The sequence below is a fragment of the Felis catus genome, chromosome D3 (genome assembly GCF_018350175.1).
Source record: "Felis catus isolate Fca126 chromosome D3, F.catus_Fca126_mat1.0, whole genome shotgun sequence".
Taxonomy (NCBI): Eukaryota; Metazoa; Chordata; class Mammalia; order Carnivora; family Felidae; genus Felis; species Felis catus.
In genome coordinates, this window is record NC_058379.1 from 68155724 (window position 1) to 68174827 (window position 19104).

A 19104-nucleotide genomic window follows, 5' to 3' on the forward strand; every position below is an offset into this window, starting at 1 on the left:
ATTACTACTATTACCTTATCAGATCTGACAAGATCATCGTCAAAGGTGGGGCCGCTGCCGTGTAATACAATATAAGTGGGCTCTCGGGTGGCGGTTGGCTGTTGCCTTGATTCTTATTCACTCAGAAGCCAAATCACGGTGCTCACGTGAAACATGTGTGAAATATCCCTTTTTCATGCACTGGCAATGAAAGGGCTTCACAAATCTGTAGCCAAATGAATGTACTTATGAGTAATGGGAATCTGCACACGGGCACCATTTTATTACCACGTACAAGCCAGCTTCATCGAAGCTTCGATTTCACGTGAAAGAAAGCACTCCGGCCACCAGGGAGGCGAGGAAACACCAGCACAAGGCCCCTAGTTGAGAAAGTGACACGTAATTGCTAGCCAGGGCCCGAGGATTTTAAAACTGTCCTTAACACCATTTTCGGTTGCTCCTACGACCACAGCATGTCGGGATGGGAAAGGACCTCAGGCCACTCAGCTCACCTGTGCGATGAGGACAGACACTCTCGTAGCATCCCCCAGTTCATCAGTGGCAGATCTGGGACTAGAACCCATACCCTCTCACCGGTCTAGACCATGATGCTTCTACCCCTGGGTTCAGGACTCCCTGCCAACCTTTCTGGAGCTTTCACAGGTCTAGGGCTCAGGATGGAGTCTTTACTGAAACCACCAGAGCCAATGAAAGTAAAGACTATTTCCAATGTCCCAGGTTGGCAGGCAAAGGACGCTGTCCTTGGCAGATGTTCTGGTGACTATGGGATGCTAGGGAGCTGGAGACTGAGTCACCTGGATAACAAAGCGTAGAAATCTGGGAGCAAAGTCTGGTTCCCTTATCTGCTCACATATAAATGCATACTCTGCCTACTTCTAGAAGAGGATTTGGGGTGGTTTATAATGGAACGTATACACACATGTAACTAAATAGTGCAGACTGACATCAGATTGCAGAATTGTTTTTAATAGCAAAAAAAAAAAACAAAAAAACTGGAAATGATCCAAGTGTCCCTCAATAGGGGGCTTGTTTTAAAAATTCCTATCCAGGACCACCTGAGGTGGCTCAGTCGGTTAAGCGCCTGACTTCGGCTCAGGTCACGATCTCATGGTTTGTGAGTTCGAGCCCAGCATCGGGCTCTGTGCTGACAACTCAGAGCCTGGAGCCTGCTTTGGATTCTGTCTCCCTCTCTGTCTTGCCCCTTCCCTGCTCATGCTCTTTGTCTGTCTCTCAAAAAGAAGTAAATATCAAAAAAAAAATTTTTTTAATAAATAAAAATAAAAATTCCTATCCATACATCCAGTGAATACTACACAGCTATTAAAAATAAATAAATAAATAAATAAATAAATAAATAATCAAATATATAAATAAATGAGAAAGTGCTCTCTGTACTAATATGGAGACATTTCAAGGATACACGTGTAAGGAAATTTAAAAAGCAAGGTATAGAATATCTAATAGGCTATATTTTGTACAGTAAGGTGGAAAACTAAAAATATATATTCAAATTTCTCCATTTTAGCATAAAGTAACAATGGAAGCATAAACCAGAAAGTTATATAAATGGTTATCTATGGGGCCAAAAGGGCTAGAGGGAGAACTCTGGGTATGTGTGTCTTTGTATGCCTTTCTGATTTTTGAACTGTGTAAATGCTTTACCTATTCAAGAATTCTAATTCAGTTAAACACAAGAGGAAAGAGGAAATGGGAAATAATTCCAGGTGCAAGAGCCAACAATGTCCCTTCTGCCTTCTCCCAGAAATGGATGCTACTCCTGCCTTGCCTGGGCTCCCACAGTCCCGTGGACCCAGAAGTTGGGAGGGGGATGGCAGGTCTCACCGGCCTCCAGCCTCGAGGAGGCTAGGACCGGAGGACAGATAAGCAGCCTGCTGGGGCTGGAGGCCGCCGTGGCCCGGCCTCCCTGCCTCGGCACTGGAGAGAGCGGTGAAAGGTGGGGCCCACACCAGGCCTATGCCACTCAAGGCTGCCCACATCTGGAGGGCTGTGCCCACATCTGCTCCCCGACTCAGGCCTGACTCACATTCGTCCCGGCTGCTGACATTCCGTGGTCCCAGGAGCAACCGAACCGCACTAAGAACTATGTGCACACAATTAGGCTCCTGCCTGCCCATAGCTCCAGCCCACCGCACCCCAGGCCCTCCTCACTGTGTTCCCAGCCTGACCGTCAATGTCCCCAGTTCTGGGCAGCAGTGCCTTCGGCTAAAGACGGTGGCTCCGGTCCTAGACACGAGCTCTCCCTTCCCAGGCTCCTCTCTGACCCGCTCCCGGAATAGGAGGGGTGGCTGACCATCAAATCAATTACAATTCACTGCCACCACCCAGATGTCCATTAGCAAAATTAATTCTAGTCTATTAATAAATTATATCCATACTATAGAAAGCCATATTATAAAAAAACAAGAGTGATGTGTATGAGTAGTTTTTTTTTCAAGATATATTAAGTAAAAACACAAGCTGCAGAACACAATATATAGCTTGACCCCATTTGGGGGCAATCTGGATCTATTTTCCAGACCCACGGTGACAATACAGATGTAACGATGCCCTGAACTGTTGACAGTGGTTGTCTCTGAGTGGGGAGGGGGCTATTACAATTTCCTTCACTTTCTCAGTGAAACACTTCTAATTTTTTTCTTAGATGAAGCAGTTATTATTTTTGTAATCTGAACATAGATCTCTCTCATTCATTACACACTTCATTGGGCTGGTCTGCTAAGTCAGAGGCTCAGGGCAAGACCTCCCCTCCCAACCCTGCACTTCCTGGAAGACGGCAAACGGAGGCCCAGAGAGGTCACTATTTTCTTACTTAGCATCATGCAGCAAGTGAGTTAACAGCAAAGCTGGGCTCAGAGCTCCCACCTCCCGACCAATCCCTGTGCTCTTTCCACGACACAATGTGGCCTTAAAATCAAACGAGTGCATATTTGTGGAGGGTTCGTTACATGGCCGAGAGTGGGAAACAGGGGAAATACTGGCCAAAAAAAAAATAGACTTAGCACTCCAGGCCTCATTACCTGGCTGCCAGGTCCACACCACCACCTTTGACTGATGCAAGATTCCAGACAAGTGTTCATTTAAAGATGAACCATTAACTGTAAATCAAAGCCCCCAGTGAGTGCTGAGTTATAAAGTGAATTAGAATAAGTGGGTAAATGGATGGCTGATCTCAGCCCCAACGGTCAGGGCTGGGGAAGATACACCCTCTGACTCAGAAAGACAACAGAGGATCAGGGTCAGGGAAGGCTTCTTTAAGGAGTGTCTCTAATAGAAAAATAGTCACCACTGTCTCCCCAGAAGCGGGGGAAATGGCAGGCTGCACATTAGTCAATTAACAAGTGCTATTAAATCTTTTGTTCCACTGGGCTCAGAAGGCCTGGCTGACTGTTATGAGGATGATGGCCTCTTCCATTCGGTCACCACTTGACAACGTAGAAAGGCTTTAACTCATCGTCCTGTTGAATCCCCTTGATGTCCTGTGGCCGGCAGTTTTTAGCCTTCATTTTTGTGTCTGAGGAAGCAGTTACCCAACTCGCGCAGGGTCACATAGGGCAGTTTCAGGGGCCGAGCTGGATGCCAGATCTGCTGGGTCTGGCCCCACGTGCTTCTCCTATATCCCAGCAGAGTGGGGCGGCGGGCCAGAAAAGTGGGTCGAACAGCCTCTGGGAAAGTGAACCAGCCAAAACGCACGAGGCAAACCAGTTTCGAGTCAGGTGCTACCTGCCTCCCTCCCACACCACCTGTACCACGCTGTGGACACATTTTTGCCACTCTGGGAGTTCTTCGGAGTATGGTTTGCATGTGTGCGTTTGTAGAGGTGAATACGTGACACGAATACACACACGAATACATTTTTTAAATGTTTAACTCCTTCTACTCCTGGAATGTTTTTACATACATTGCCCACTAAACTCACTCTTCATTGTTAAGTGAGGTTCACAGGGCGGGTAATCTAATTATTTCCATTTAGTAGATAAGGAGACCGAGGCTCAGGGTCACTTGTCAGATGTCTTGTTACTTGTCAGTGGCCGAAGAGGTAGAGATGAAAACTAAAAGTTGTTGAGGGCCCACTCTGGATCATTCTTTCTGGATCATTTCATTTCCTCCTCCCAGCCATCCTGGGAAGAAGGCATGGCTACCCCATCTTATACCAGAGGACACTGAGCCTCAGGAAGACTAAGTCACCTGCCCAAGTGCTGAGGTCAGGACTCAAGAGCAGGGCTCTCTGATCCCAAAGCTGAGGTCTGTGGTTGCTATGAAAGCCATGGCATGGGGGGAGGGGCAACTATGTGCCAGGCACTGGCTAAGTCCTTCCCCCGAATATCAGTACTAACAGGTTTCTGAGCCTTAAAACGTGCCAGGAATGGGCTGAGCTCTGCCCACGCAGACTCTTAAGGACACAGCATGTGTCCTACACGTCTCTGAATCCTTGCGTGGCACAGAGCTGGCTTCCTTGTTGATTTGAAGTGCCCACCCCAGCCCTGTTCTTCTCTGGGTTCCTTTTCTTTCATTTCTGCCGTGCAGATTAAAGGGCAGCGTGGGCTCTCTGTTAACAAGTGCCCTTGACTGCTATTCACATCCCAAATAGCTGCATGCACACCCCACGAGGGGAGTCAAAGCCCCCCAGCCAGCTCTCTGCATCTCAGAAACCAGGCCAGCACTTCTCCTTAAACCACCGCTGCCCACCTTTCGCACGATTCCCACTCAGGTTGTCTTCTCTCACTGCCCGAAGGAATGATCTGAAGGTGATAAACATTTCCACATGAAGGCTTGGGTGTTTCTGACTCATAATTTATTGCTTTGTTTCTGTGGTTTATACTTTTTTTTTTTTTTAACTTAAAAGAGAGGGCAGGAGTGATGAGTGTGGATGGGATGAGTAATCCCAGCTCTTCTGGGCTCCGGTGGGAAGACAGAAACAAGAGGTGGAGACAGAGTGGAAGAGAGGATGGGAGTGGCTGGGAGGGCCAGGCAGGGGGAGCACTGACCCCTGTTCCGGATGGGGAGGACTTAGGCCCCCACGTGAGATAGCGCCATAATCCAAACAAGGCTTATGTGCTCAGCTGCAGAATGTGGGCGTGTGGAGGCTGGAGGCAGGGAAGTATTCCAGCTGAGTGATCCATAACCAACAAGGGGGTGGCCCGTGCAAATCTCCAGCAGCTTCGAGGCCCAGGTCAAGTGCCACGAACCAGCCAAGAGTGCTCCCATCTTCCTCTTAATTGTAACCTTTCATTTGCCCTGAGGGCTAGATGGCTTCGCTAGTCTCCATCACTGGTTATTCTCACTGCCTCCCCAGTTTTATGGTGACCTCCCCAAGGGCAGAGAGCTTGTTTTTACTACCTTTGTATCTTTGGAGCACGTGACACCCACCACAGTCCCTTCTTGAGGTGATGTGTGCCACACCCTGTATACAGAGCCACGAGCCTCCAAGCAACCATTCATGGACCGAGTTTCAGAAAGTGGCACCAAATGAAAATCACACGATTTAACCTTTGGTCTTGGGCTTTACAGCGCGTATGAAGCTCTTTCCTGTTCTTGTAAATATCTGATAGGTGATACTAAGCTTAGGTTACAGAAAAGAAGACCAAGTTTAGGTGATTAACCGATGACTAGTTAGTAAACAGAAACAGCTCTGGAACCCAGGTTCCTGATCTTCGTCTGACTTTCCCTGAAGGGGCTGAGGTTTCTCTCTCCTTTGAAGCACATAATTGAGGGCACACTGCATTGCTATAGCCCACCCTCACCCAAGATGCACAGTGTCTATCAGCATAATCAAGGCTCTGAAGAAATCTGCTTGGACTGAGTTCAGTACAGCCTTCTCCAAACTGACCTTAGCTGGAACTCTTTTGCATGAGACCCCTGTGGTATCCTGCACTGGAAAACGTTCTACGGACCCACTGCTACTTTCCTAAAGGGGGACTCGCCCTCCCAGGAGAAGCTGTATGTTATGGACGAAGGAAGGTTTAAGCTGGACGAATGAAGCTCTAATGGTGAAATTTCAGGGCTCAGTCAACTAGTCAAGACACTTCTTCTTCCTCATCCTCTTCCTCCTCTCCTCCTTCTTCTCCTCATTATTATTATTATTATACTTTTCATTGTTAAACTTTCCAAATATGCACAAATGGAAGAGCATAATAAATGCCTACTTGCCCATCACCAATCACCAAACCAGCTTCAACGATATGCAACAATCTGCTATTTTTGCTCCATCTTTTTTTTATCTGGATCATATTAGAGAAAATCCCAGATATCCTATTATGTCATCTGTAAATACTTCAGTATGAAATGCAGCCACGATATCACACGCCTTAAAAAAAAATTAATAATAACTCCTGGATATCCAACATCCATCCTGGACTTAACGTCACTGATTCTCTCAGATTGGTCCATCTGTGGCAGATAGGCCCCAAATCAGGACTCAAACCAGACCCACAGAGTGCATTTGGTTGGTGTCTCTCTTAAGACTCTTGAGACTCTAGTAATTACTCTAGTAATCTGCAATAATTTCCCCTGTACCTCCCCTTAACTCCCCCTCCTCATCCTATTGGCAAAACGGGGGCATTTGTCCTGAGGTCTTGGTCTGGCTTTGGTGATGGCAAAGCCACCTTCCATGGTGTCTTTGCGTGTTCCTCTAGTTCGTGTATAAAACGGTAGTTAGATTTACAGGCTTGAGCAGATTTAGGTTCAGCTTTACAGCAAGCAAACATCACGGGCGGTGCGTGTCCTTCCCGTGACATTACATCTGGTTGTCCAACTTTTAGCAAAGCCGATATTAACCCATGGGTTTGGACAACTTTTTGAGCAACTGGGTCTTCCCGGTGCCTCCAAAGTTATAGCACATTCTAAAATTTGGTTCTAGATACATCTCTAACACATTGAGACTTGCCCACTTTCTAGGATTTCATGGGAGAGTCTCTCCTACCGTCAACCTCCAAAATTCTTTTTTTTTTCTAATTTTTTTAATGTTTACTTATTTTTGAGAGAGAGAGAGAAAGAGACAGAGAGCAAGCAGGGGAGGGGCAGAGAGAGAGAGAGGGAGACACAGAAGTAGCTCCAGGCTCTGAGCTGTGAGCACGGAGTCCAACGCGGGGCTCAAACTCGCAAACCACGAGATCATGACCTGAGTTGAAGTCTGATGCTTAACCAACTGAGCCACCCAGGCACCCCTCAGCCTCCCAAATTCTATCAGCATACCGTTTCTTAGGCTGTCTCTGTGTGACCCTTAACCTTTCCTTTTTTTTTTTTTTTAAGAAAAGACATTTTTAAATGGCCAGCCAAGCTGGGGACCCCGTGCTCCCTTCAGGCCGGACCCCACCAGCAACTCCGTGGGCTCAGCTGGAATCCCAGGGTCTCAATAGCCCGTGGATTCCTCCACCCATCTCCTACAAGATGAGTCGAATCTCAAGGAGAACAAGAACACATAGTTGAATATGATAAATATGCATCCAAAATTTTTAAAAACCAAATTACACAAATCAAGCTTATTCTGAGAGGTTCATGTTACCAGGGGTCTCTAGTGCTCCAATCAGCATAATTAAATACCAAGATCTCTCTAGAATTGATTGTGGTTTGCACATTTTTTACCATCCAAGGACCATTTCAGTGGGATGATTTTAGGCTAATAAGAACCCCCAAATTAGAAACTAATTAAGGAGATGGAAAATACAAATGTATTTGTTTTTAGTCGGCACTATTTTTATCAGAGGAATCATGAAAAATTAAAATTGTTAAATACCCATATGAAGGTTGTCAGTCAAGGGCAATGTGGCTGCCTGCCTCTCCCTGCTGCAAAACTGCACGGAAGATATATCAGAAACTATTCCCTGTGTGTCCCCAGGAAGCAAGAGAGAGACTAATTTTAAGGAAAAGAGTTAGTGAGGAAAAGGGTGCTGCCGTAATACTTTCAGATCCTTGGTGGTTATGATTCAGAGTGCCTCTTACTTTTCAAATGCACGTGTACCTGGCCTCACCATAGTAGGCTTCCTCATGCCCATTTAACAGATGGGAACATTAAGGCCTGGGGAAGGTGAGGCCCAATAAACAGAGTCACCCAATGAACTTAGGGCCATGGCTGCCTCTCTGTCTAAATGTGCTTGATTTTGTGAAACCTCCTCCCCGCTGTCCTCCAAATGTGCCACGGGTCACCTCTTAAAATAGATGCTAAGTCACAGTGACACTGGTTTGGAGGATCCTTTTTGATTCGTGACAGCTTTGAGAACACGGGCCCCAGCAGAAGCAGCAGGAAGCAGGAGCCAGCTGCTCCAGGGGACAGGACCCCCTGTCTAGAGAGGCAGCAACACAGGGCCCCACAGGCCGCCGCGGTGAGCTTCAAAGCACCGCTGACCCCGCCACCCACAATCAAGTGTTGACCCAGCCTTGAAGACACCGCTTCAGTCCCCGGGCCTGGAGACCCTCGTTCGTTCTGTAGACTTTGCACGATCCCAGCGCAGCTGACACTGACACTGACCTCCACCTCCTCGTCCTGCTCCTTCCGCACAAGGCCAGGGGGACATGGGGTCTTCCTGCAGACGCGCTCTTTAAACCTCCTTCCCTGTGGCAGGACTCTCACCAAACCTCACTGTTCTACGGTGGTTGGGGGCCAGTGGCTAGAGCAGATGTCGTTCATAAAATACTCCCCACCCCTGGAAAGAGCAGCCATACTCTGTAGCAATGGGTTCCCTTGCCCTCGGAGGGAGTTATCCGTATTTTTATGGCTGGGGAAAACAGGGGGTGATAAGGTAGAGGTGGGTCTTTGTCTCAAAGGCCACAGCTGGAAGGATGGAGACAGAGACGTTGAAGGAAATACAGCTTTTGAGGTAGGATCCCTGGGGTGGGTCCCAAGATGCCTGGGATGGCTCAGGGAAGGGGTCCTGCAGAGGCCAGAAACCCTCCCTCCGCTGGAACACAGCACCTTGGTGGTGTCCAAACCCTAGAGGTGAAGGCCTAGGGGCCCCAACATTCCCTATGGCAGAGCTGACTTGGGGCACAAGCTGTCGGCAGAGCCTGCCTCCTCCAGAGGACCACACAGATCCGGATAAGGTGAGACCACAGATAGACACTGCCGCTGTGGGCAGGGGTCCAGGCCTCGCCTCCCTCCCCATTTTTCCTGACCTCCAAATCCTCATCGTTCTCATACAACAGACAGAACAACAGAAATGCCTGCTAGGAAACTTGCCAGACTTAGCCAACAGGGGAACGCAAATTGGTTGTCATTTGATTTAGGAAAATAACAAGGATCCCTTCTTGACATCAAATGCCACAGAATAATCACTCATTATTGTATCCAGTCCTCCTAGTTACCCAGCAAGATAGAAATGATCAGTGCCAGTTTCAACAAAGGCTCTGAAGCTCAGAGAGTTTTAGGAACTGCCTGAGGTCAGCCTTGAACCAGCGGATGCTGGGGTCCTAAGACCAGCTGGGGGGGGGGGGACCCATAACCAGGGCTGGTTCCAGAAAACATAAATCACCATCTAGAAAAAGTGATTCAAGACATCTCTGATTATTCAAGCTAATTTCCCCAGGGATACATTACCATAAGAAGAGGACATAACAGTAAGTCTTGTCGTTTAGCTCAAGATACACCGGGCCCCTGGGTGCCCCTTGGCAAGAAATTCCAGATTCTAGACCTGAGCTGTCCAGTACAGTAGCCACAAGCCATATGTGGCTGCTGAGCACCTGAAATGCAGCTAGTCCAAACTGAGGGGTATTTGTAAGTCTCAAGTACACTCTGGACTTCAAAGACTTGGTATGAAAAGAAGAATGTGAAGTATCTCATTAGTAATTTACATATTGATTACATGTTGAAATGATAATACTTGGGCCTTTTGAGTCAAATGAGATGCATTATTATAATTAATTTCACTTGCTTGTGTTTACCTTCTTGCGGTGGCTACTAGAAAATTTAAAATCGTGTGTGCGGCTTACATCTGGGGCTCAGGCTGTCCTAGGCAGCCCTGCGGCAGGACCCAAGTCTTGGTTTCTATACCCAGCTCACCCTGCCCCACTCCCAGGAACCGCCCTGGAAGCCGAGGAGGCAAGATGTCTCCAGGCTCTTCTCTTCTCAACACTTCCGTAAATCCCTGGCACCTCCCTTCCTGCCGTCTATCCTACTCGGTACCTGTACAGAACCCCTGGGCCCAGCAACTGCCAAAGCACTTGAACACGGTCACCATTTCTGAGTGTTTGGATCCACCTGGAACTGTATCTTCCACAGCCAGACAAATTCTCACAACCAGGTTTTCGGAGCCCATGCCTCAGACCCCGTTGGAGCAATGTGAAGCCCTGGGAATCAGGATGCGTTTCTCCCGGGCTTCTCTGCTCCCACCCCTGCCAGACTGTGAGCTCCTCCAAGAGCAGCATAATGGAAGTGAACTCAATGTATTGATCACTTATTATGGTGCCAGCTGCTGTGCTAAGTGTTTTTGCATGTTTTGTTTTATTTAATGCTCCCAACCAGCCTGTGAGTGAGAAAGCATGGTCCCTGTCTTGAAGATGGGAGCCCGAGGCTCCTGGAGTCTTGGCTCTGTCCCCGCTGCCATTCTTTTTCCTATGTCCCATACCCCCCCCCCCTTGGGGGCAGAGATGCCTCATACAGTTTTGCATTGCTGGCACCTAACCCAGGACACAACAGGTACTCGGCAATATTGCTAAAATAGGTTGAGAACCTTCTCATAGACCTGGTCCTTTGCCCTTTCTTGACTTGATCAGGAAGCATATTGTCGCTCCTTTCCTGAGGCCACACACATGATGAAAGTCTTCACATACTACCATGCAAGCTGAACCTTTTCTGCCCCTATCACCTGCCCTCCAGGGTCAGCCCTGCCCAGGTCCACAGGCAAGTCTGAGATACACTGACCACCTTCCCCGCTGAGAGGTAGGGTACGTGAATAGTGCAGCGCCAGTACCCAGAGACACAGCCCCAGGCCGCTGTGCTGGGCTATACTTGCTGGGCTCCCTGGAGCTTACCCCCCTTTTATTTCCTTATATACACAGGAGCTAAGTCCTGGGCCTGCCTGGTGCCTGTGGCTGACCCATTTCCTAGAGCTGGGCTCAGCTTTCTGAATTCCTTCCTCATCTTATTCTTTCTGCCTGATTTAGAACAAGGCCACCCAGAAGTCCTAATACTCTGCCCCTCCCCACCCCTTGGCCTGACCCTATGGATTCTGACACTGGCCCACACTGGAATGGAATTTGCCACACCTCCTTGGGCCTCCTGCCCCAGGCCATTGGTCCTTCTCCCCCCCTGCTCTGGTCAGTTTCCCAAGGCCCTAAGCTATTTTTGCTTCTGCCCTAGACTGCCGTTTTCCCCAAGGTGAAAGTTGCCAGAGTGTTACCCTGTATGACATATAGAGCAAAGACCAGCTTTGGGGTCTCCAATCCCACTGGCTCCCTGTCCTTCTAGCCTCAGAACCCCACCTTCTAGGCTCCGGAGACCTGTTTGATACTTCCTGCTTGGTTGACTTCCCAGGCTCAACTGCTTGGTTGAGATTCCCAGGGTATCTGCCAGCCCCCTCCTGTGCTCCTCAGATGCCTGCTCATGACCTTCCCCAGGGACCCTTGACATCTGCTACTTGATCTAGCACCCTTGGAGGGATGGAAGGAGCCATAAAAATCCCCTTGTCCTTTCTTCTACAAAAAATACCAACCCATCGCCTCACCCTATCATTGAAGAAATCTCAATCCATCAGGAAGGCTCCCCAACCAGTGAGGTCTCCAGATCTATCGCTCATGTATCTCTGCTTCCTGAATACAAGAAAGTGCTCTTGCACCCCTCACTGCCTCTGTTTCCCCACCGGCATCAACTCCTGGCTTCCCAAGGGGCCAGTGGGGAATAATGACTTCTTGATTTGTTACTTTGAGCTCTTCAAACAAGCAGTGCTCCATCTATAAAGGCATCAGGCCTTCCCATAAGGCCTAGGAAGTGAACCTACCTGATGCTAAATCTTCCAGTGCCTGGCTCTAGCAAGTGCACGGGGCAGAAACTAATAACTATAAAGCACCCATCTATCATCTTATCAGGCCTTACAGCACTTTGTTTGCATAGTTATCTTTCCGAGGGTTGACATTTTATGTCTACTGCAGGCTGATGTATTCTCCTACCTGCCACATCATTCAGAAAGGATAGATGAGCCCCAGGTTCATTACCTGTCATTACACCGTGTACATGTCGCTGGGGGCCGAAGCATTGATTCTTCTTGAGTCTCCCTGGTTGTGTTGCCTTCCTGACTTGGAGGCTCCAGGTCCGGCGGTTGTGGATTATGGTCACTCCTCAGGCCCTGGCGGGGCTCCACTCCATCCCTTCTTGCTTTCCTGGCTGGCCCGCTCTTCACAGGTGGCAACACGTTCTGAGCTCCCAGCTGTTTCAGAGGGGATCTGCAATAAGAACAGTGGCGTCTGTCACCTCCCATGACCAGAAACACATGTCCAAGTTTTAACTGTTCTAGAACTTTCCAACCATCCTCTTATTGCTCTTTATTCCTAGGTCCTGCAGATCCTGGTGATTATATAGATTTTACCCCAGCCAGGTCTTCACTGCCCACGTTCCGCCCGCCAGCCCTGCTCCCAGGCCTCAGTGTGCATACACACACACACACACACACACACACACACACACACTCCCTTCATTCCTATTTTCTTACCTCTGTATATTTTGTTTTATCTGCCTGAAAGACCCACCCTTCATCCTACCTACTATTCAGGGTTCAGCTCATAACACCTCATTGCCCCAGGAAAGAGGAGAGAACTTGGTGCTCTCCTTCCAATGTTGAGATGCACAAAGAATATAGACATGTCTACCAGGGACATTCCACCACCCCTGGGGTGAGGCTTCCACTGCGCTGTGGTTTGGGGATCCAGGAAGGCCACCCACCTGTGGCTTATTATGAACCTCCTTCCCTAGCCCTTGGGCTCAGAGCAAGAGGCAAGGGTGGGGATGCAAACCTCACTGAGTGAGGGACCCAGATTGGCTCCACTGGGTTCCCATCTCAGAGCCAAGACCACAGCTCACACTCTAAGGGGTGGGAAAGCCCCAGCTGGAAGTTACCCCACTCAGCATGGAGGCCTGCTCACCTCTGGAGACTGGGTCCATGCCAGCCACAGCCCCGTACCTCTGACCAGTCATGGCCTCCGCTTCTAATGGTGCAGAGCGTTCCTGCTACCCAGGATGGCTGTGACCCTGAGTTCCACCCTGACCTTGGGTTCCTCTGAGCCTCAGTGAACCCATTTCTAAGAAGAGGCTGTGGCAGGTGGAGAGCGTCCACCAGGGCAGCCAGCACTACCAGTGAGGGGTAGCACCATGGACAGGGATGAGTGTGGCAAAGGAAGGCAGGGACATGAGGTCCCATGAATTCTGTAAGCACGATGATGACAATGTCTTACAACACGTATAATGACTAATACCCTTCAAGCTGCTTTTACATCCATTGGACCTATTTGTTTCACAACAGCAACATAAAGGGGTATTTTGATGATGGGGAAACAGAGCACAGAGACATTGAGAATCTTGCTAAAGATCACACAGTAAGTTAGTAAGCGAGCCAAGACAGCAACTCCTGACTCCCAACTATCATTCTTTCCAGCAAGCTCCCTGGTCCTAGGTTAATTTCCTGTCACCTCAGGGGGATGGTGGGTCAAGAGGAGTAGGAAGGGGAGGAGAACGGAGGCATGCTTGGCCTGCTACTGTAGCATGGGCAGAAGAGAACAGTCATGCCTTTGGTTTCTTCCCTGATAGGAGGGTTTAGGAGGAGCAAACACAGAGGGAACAGTGATAAACAGGAAGACAGGAATGTGCAGGCTCCTTGCTAACGGGAGCAGCTCAGGCAAAGAGGAAATTGGCTGTGATAAATAGCCACAGCTTTCTGGGGGTGGGGTAGGGTTTCAGCCAACCTTGAGCTTCCTGGGGGACCTGGCTCTCTATAGCTCCCACCTGCGAGACATTTCTGGGCAAGGCATCACTGGGGGTTAAAAGCACCTTTGAACAAACTAGGCAATTACTATTATTACCTTCAAAAAGCATGTAGGCATTCGTATGTTCTTTTGTATATGTGACATATTCCTAAATAACAGAAATGGGAAGAAAAACCATAATGCTCCACCCAGATGAAGAAAGATCTGCCCCTAGACAATGGAATTCCTTGCCTGATTCCAAAGCTGCTCTCTGCTTCTATGGACAGGGAGAACGTCACGACTTGGAAATTCCTACCTGGCAATAGAAGACGGGGCCAACTCCTTCCAGAGCAAGCAGCACAGGCCACGGGGCCTAGAAACCCAGGATAGGTGGCAGATCCACAGAGGGTAGGCAGGAAGATCACCCCAACACCAACGACAGCCACATAGCTCAGTGCGGACCCACACGCCCACCTCCAGTCAACAGCAGACCAGACCTCCAAACATCAGGCTATGGGAAGAACAGAAAAGCATCCCCTTGGCATTAGCCCTGAGTCCCAGGCAGCCCAGTGGGTCCTCAGTCAACCTTGGAGCTCTTAAGGGAGCCCTACGACATGCAGGGAACGCCATGGGGGAAGGAGAACACGCTGAACCCCTTAGAAGCCAGTCACCGGCCTATCCTGCTGGCTGCATGGTCACCTGGCAGCTGTAGCTCCAGAGGCAAACAGCTAAAGCTCATCAATTCTTGTTGGGGGTAGGGAGGGTGAGGAGAGGAGGCCTCTCGGGCCCTCCTGCAAGGTGGGGCTGAACCACATTCACAGCAGATGGTGCTGTCGCCCTCACTCCGGGATTCTCATTCCTAATTATCTGTGCTGTCAGCAAAACAATTAACCCTCGAAGAAAAATTGTGCCGTCCACTCCCAACCATATGAAAAGGCAATTTTTCCCAAGGACGAGGGACACTTAGGGCAGCGGCAGACGGAAAGTAGGGCAGCCTTGCACGCGGTTCCGGATCTCACTCGCCCTGGGCAATTTCACCATCCTCTGACCTCCGCGGTCTCTGAGGCCTCGCAGCAGCCCCTCCTGCCTCTGAGCCTGCACTTCCTTTCCCATCCAAAGGCGGGGAGCCCAATCCCTAGGGTCCCCTTCAGTCCCACAGCGCTACCATGCTACATGCCCGGGTCTTTTCCTCCGAATTCCAAGTTCCTGTGGAGCTGAGCCCGCTTCTCCATGTGTTCCTTCGTTCATTCGCTCACGTGCTTATTCATCTGCTTGTCCGTTCACCCCGTTATTGCATATTTACCGTGTTGCTCCCGGGAGGAACAAAGAAAATATCTACTCAGCCTTCTTGACCACTGCTTGGAGCCCTCTTCCCTGAGATGTGGGGAGAGGGAGGGAGGATGGCACAGGGAGAGGTGGGGGCCCCCAGCCAGGAGCTTGAGCGCTTGGCAGGGGCTTGGCTTCAGGCCGCAGGAGGAAAGTCCTGCTTCTGCATGTGGATTCTCTCTGAAGATTAGGCTGCAGGAAGGCAGCCTCCTCTCAGAAGGGCTGATGTGGAGCAAGCCACTTTGGTCTCCAGGGCAGGCCTGCAAAGGGCGGAGAGGTGTGATGGAAGGAGACCTGAAGCCCCCACCAGCACTGTGGGGCCGGTACCTGTACGGGGTCTGCACTTCCGAGGGTGCTCGTTAAATATGTGAGGCGAGATGAATGAACCAGGTTGCCCCTCCTTAGAGGACCTGTTTTAAAAGCAAAGGGAGTTTTTACAGGGCTGGGGCATGATGTCTATTCCCCCCCAGGAGGCTACCATTTAAGGTCAAGATCGCTCGATCTAATTCCCATTCTCACGCGCTGACATGGAAGAGAAAGCAGGGTGGGCTAGAAATCCCAGAACCTTTTGTGGTCAGTGCTGAGCGAGCCTTCAGGCATGAGGCTGTCAGGGCCACATTTTCCACGTTCCATCTGGAGAGGCTGACGGGCGGGCTGCTCTCAGACAGAGAGCTGGAGCAAGACCCTGCGGCAGGTGGCGGCCCCGTATCCAGCCTGACCCTCACCCCGCTCACGCTGCCCCCCAGGATTGCCCCTGAACAGAGCGGGGAACTCTAGAGGCAAAAAGGGGAGCCCAGGTCAGGACACTGGCTGGCTCCCATGGGGCTGTGGGCCCCCTAAGGGGCAGGGGCGGCGCTCCAGCCACCTGGAGAAGGAGCACAGAAAACAGAGGGTGGGATTGCGGGTACGGTGCGTGGGGTAGAGAGCTGGGACCCCCCTCCTCCACCACCATTTTGCCCAGGTCAAGCCCATGACATCTTTCTCCCTTCCCCCATTGCCCATCCGGCTACCAGTCCTTGCCCCCGTCCAGGGCCCAAGCGCACAGGCTCAGATGCCAGCTCCTCGGCATAAAAGGAGTGTGTTTATATTCAAAGCGGGCTGTTGCCCACTCAGAATCTGCCCACTCGAAGGCAGCACATGTGACCGCACCCCCTGCCCAGAGTCCAAGCGGGACACACGCCAACCTCTGGCTGGAGACATTTCTAAATATGAGCCTGGCACAGAGAGTCAGGTTCCCAGGCCTCTTCTGCCCTGGGAGACCCAGCCAGGATTTTCGAGGCTGCTGGGAGGGAGAGGGCTGGGGGCAGGCAGGCAGGATCAGGAGGCAGCCAGCTGAGACAGCCATCAGCCCTAGAAATATCGCCTGAACCCCTCCCAGGCCTTCCAGCCTCGTTAAGGGAAGAGAAAGGATTGCCCTGCATCCAGAAAGTCTAATCAATTGCCCGCAACCCTTGGCAGTGGGCACAGGAAAGCCACTGCCTGCTCAAATGCGCACGGATTAAAAATATACAAATGGAATATTTTTTCTTCCCCTCTCCTCAACCCCCTGAAGCCTGGGATGCTTGTTAAAAATAGCCTTGCTGTGGCGTGGATCCTACAAAACCCAACCGCTGGCAGGAAAATTAAGGAGCCGTTGGAGACAGCGCTAAGTGGTTACCCCTGGGGAGTAGGCTGGGGAGGGACAGGAAGGGGTGCTCTCAGGTGCTTCTAGACACACTGCTTGCATTTTTAACGATAAGCAGATATTATTTTTATTAGTTTTTTCTTCTAATGAAAGTTTATCCATTCCACCCTCTAGGCTAAGTTTAAAGCTGAACTTGCACTGTTCTAGCAATCCAGCAGCCTGGTGCTGACCGGCTTGGCTGTGCACTGACCCTCGGCACCCAGGACGACAGGCACAAATACAACTCTGAGTCATGAAAGGAGCACTGAATCCAGAGTCAGGGTCTCAGATCTCTAACAAGCTGGCTGTGTGACCTTAGGCAAGTCACTTGGGCTCTCTGGGCTTTAGTTTCCAGCTGGATCAAATGCTAAACCAGGTACCTCCGAGTCCTGGCATCTCCCAACCTTAGGTATTGAAGGAAAACATCTAGGACTTGCCGTGGATTTCTCCCCACCAAGAATGGGCAAGGGGAGTGTGTCCCTGGGCAGAAATGGGGTCTTAAAAGCGGGAAGTGGGCGGCAAGGAGAGAAACTACTCTGAGAGAAGAGACTGACTCCACACCTTGATGATGAAGTGCGGGGTAGAAAGAGCATCACTTCGGTCTCCAAAATGTCCTGGGTTCAAACCCTGCATTCAGCTGTCAGCAACTATGTGAACTCAGGTAATTGCTTATCGCTGATGCAAAGTGACCTCCTCATCTGTCACATGGGGTAAGAATACCCACTTCCAAAGAGGATGTACATGTTAAATATAACAAAGTGAAAAAGTACCCAGCTCACTGTAGAAGCTTAACATCCCTTTATCCTCTTCTTTCTCCTATCGTCCACCCTGCCCTGCCTTGCAGGGCAGTTAAGGGTTGGGCCCTGGATCAGGTTTGTACCCCCACTTCCACCACCTAATAGCTTGTGGCGTTGGGCAAGCAACTCAATTTCTCCGTGCCTCGGCTGCTGCATCTGTAAAGCTGGAGTGAGCTACTGCTGTGGCCCCAGCCCGCAGTCCTGCCTCTACTAGCCAGTGGGGCCCTCTGTTTTCCACATTGCATCTTCCATGGGTTTGCCATTTAGAACTTCCTTCACAGCCCGCCCCCCCCTCCCGCCACCCGCCATCTCGCCGATCCAACCTCTCTAGGGTTCCTGGCCCACGGTGGCCCACCACCTGTAGTTATCCTGCTGATCTGGCCCTTCCTTATTCACCCCCTAGCTCCTCCCCATGTGGTCTCCACACAGCAGGTTGTGCACCTGGCCAGGAGCATGGATTCTATCCTGGAGGCATGGGGAAATGGGTTTCAGATCAGTGCTTCTCAAGCTTTAATGTGCTTATGAATCACCTGGGGATCTTGTCAAAATACAGATGCAGACTCTGATTCAGGAGGTCCCGGCGGGGTGGGGGGGTGGGGGGGTGGTCTAAGATTCTGCATTTCTAGCAAGCTCCCATGGGAGGCCCATGCCACTGGTCTGGGATCACTCTTTGATTAGCAGGGCCGTCGAGTGGAGGAAATCCGTGTGTGTGTGTGTGTGTGTGTGTGTGGGGACAGAGACAAGGCAGACAAATTATCCAACTCAAAAAAAGGAATAAAATTTTGACAGAGGTGGCACGATGGAGACCAAGTGTGGATTCCAGAGACCCACTGAAGGGGAAAAGTAGGAGAACGTTTTACAAAATTACATGACCTTATCCAAACAAAAATAATGCTGATTGAGGGGCGCCTGGGTGGCTCCGTCGGTTAAGCGTCCGACATCAGCTCAGGTCATGATCTCACGACTGGTGGGTTCGAGCCCCTCGCCAGGCCCTGTGCTGACAGCTCGGAGCCTGGAGCCTGCTTCGGATTCTGTGGCTCCCTCTCTCTTTCTGCCCCTTCTCCACTCACACTCTGTCTCTCCATGTCTTAAAAATAAATAAACGTTCAAAATAATGCTGATTGAGATAACGAAGGAACACAGAAAGATGCTTACTCCATGTTAATTGAAAGAGCCGACTGCCAACTACATACACTCTACGTCTTTAACTCTGCCAAAGGCACATTTAAGAAAACTGCTGGTAAGGCTACAACTCAGGATCACGAGGGCCGTGACACAGTAATGCAACCACATGTATTTCTTTGTCGTTTTCTAGGTGTTCTTAATGAAGTTTTATTACCATTTTTGTAATTCAAAAAGTACCTTCTACCTATTCTTATTTGCCCACGTCCCCAAACCGTCAGTTACTCTGTGTTC

At 50.0% G+C, this 19104-nt stretch overlaps 1 protein-coding gene across 1 annotated transcript in view; it reads right to left on the minus strand.

Moving 5' to 3' along the window:
* The window catches only part of ZBTB7C (zinc finger and BTB domain containing 7C), a 353805-nt gene that overhangs the window by 271006 nt on the left and 63695 nt on the right, over positions 1-19104 (minus strand). The window contains exon 2 of the mRNA XM_023241972.2: positions 12163-12390. The gene's annotated coding sequence lies outside the window, so the exon portion shown is untranslated. The remainder of the gene's footprint in view (positions 1-12162; positions 12391-19104) is intronic.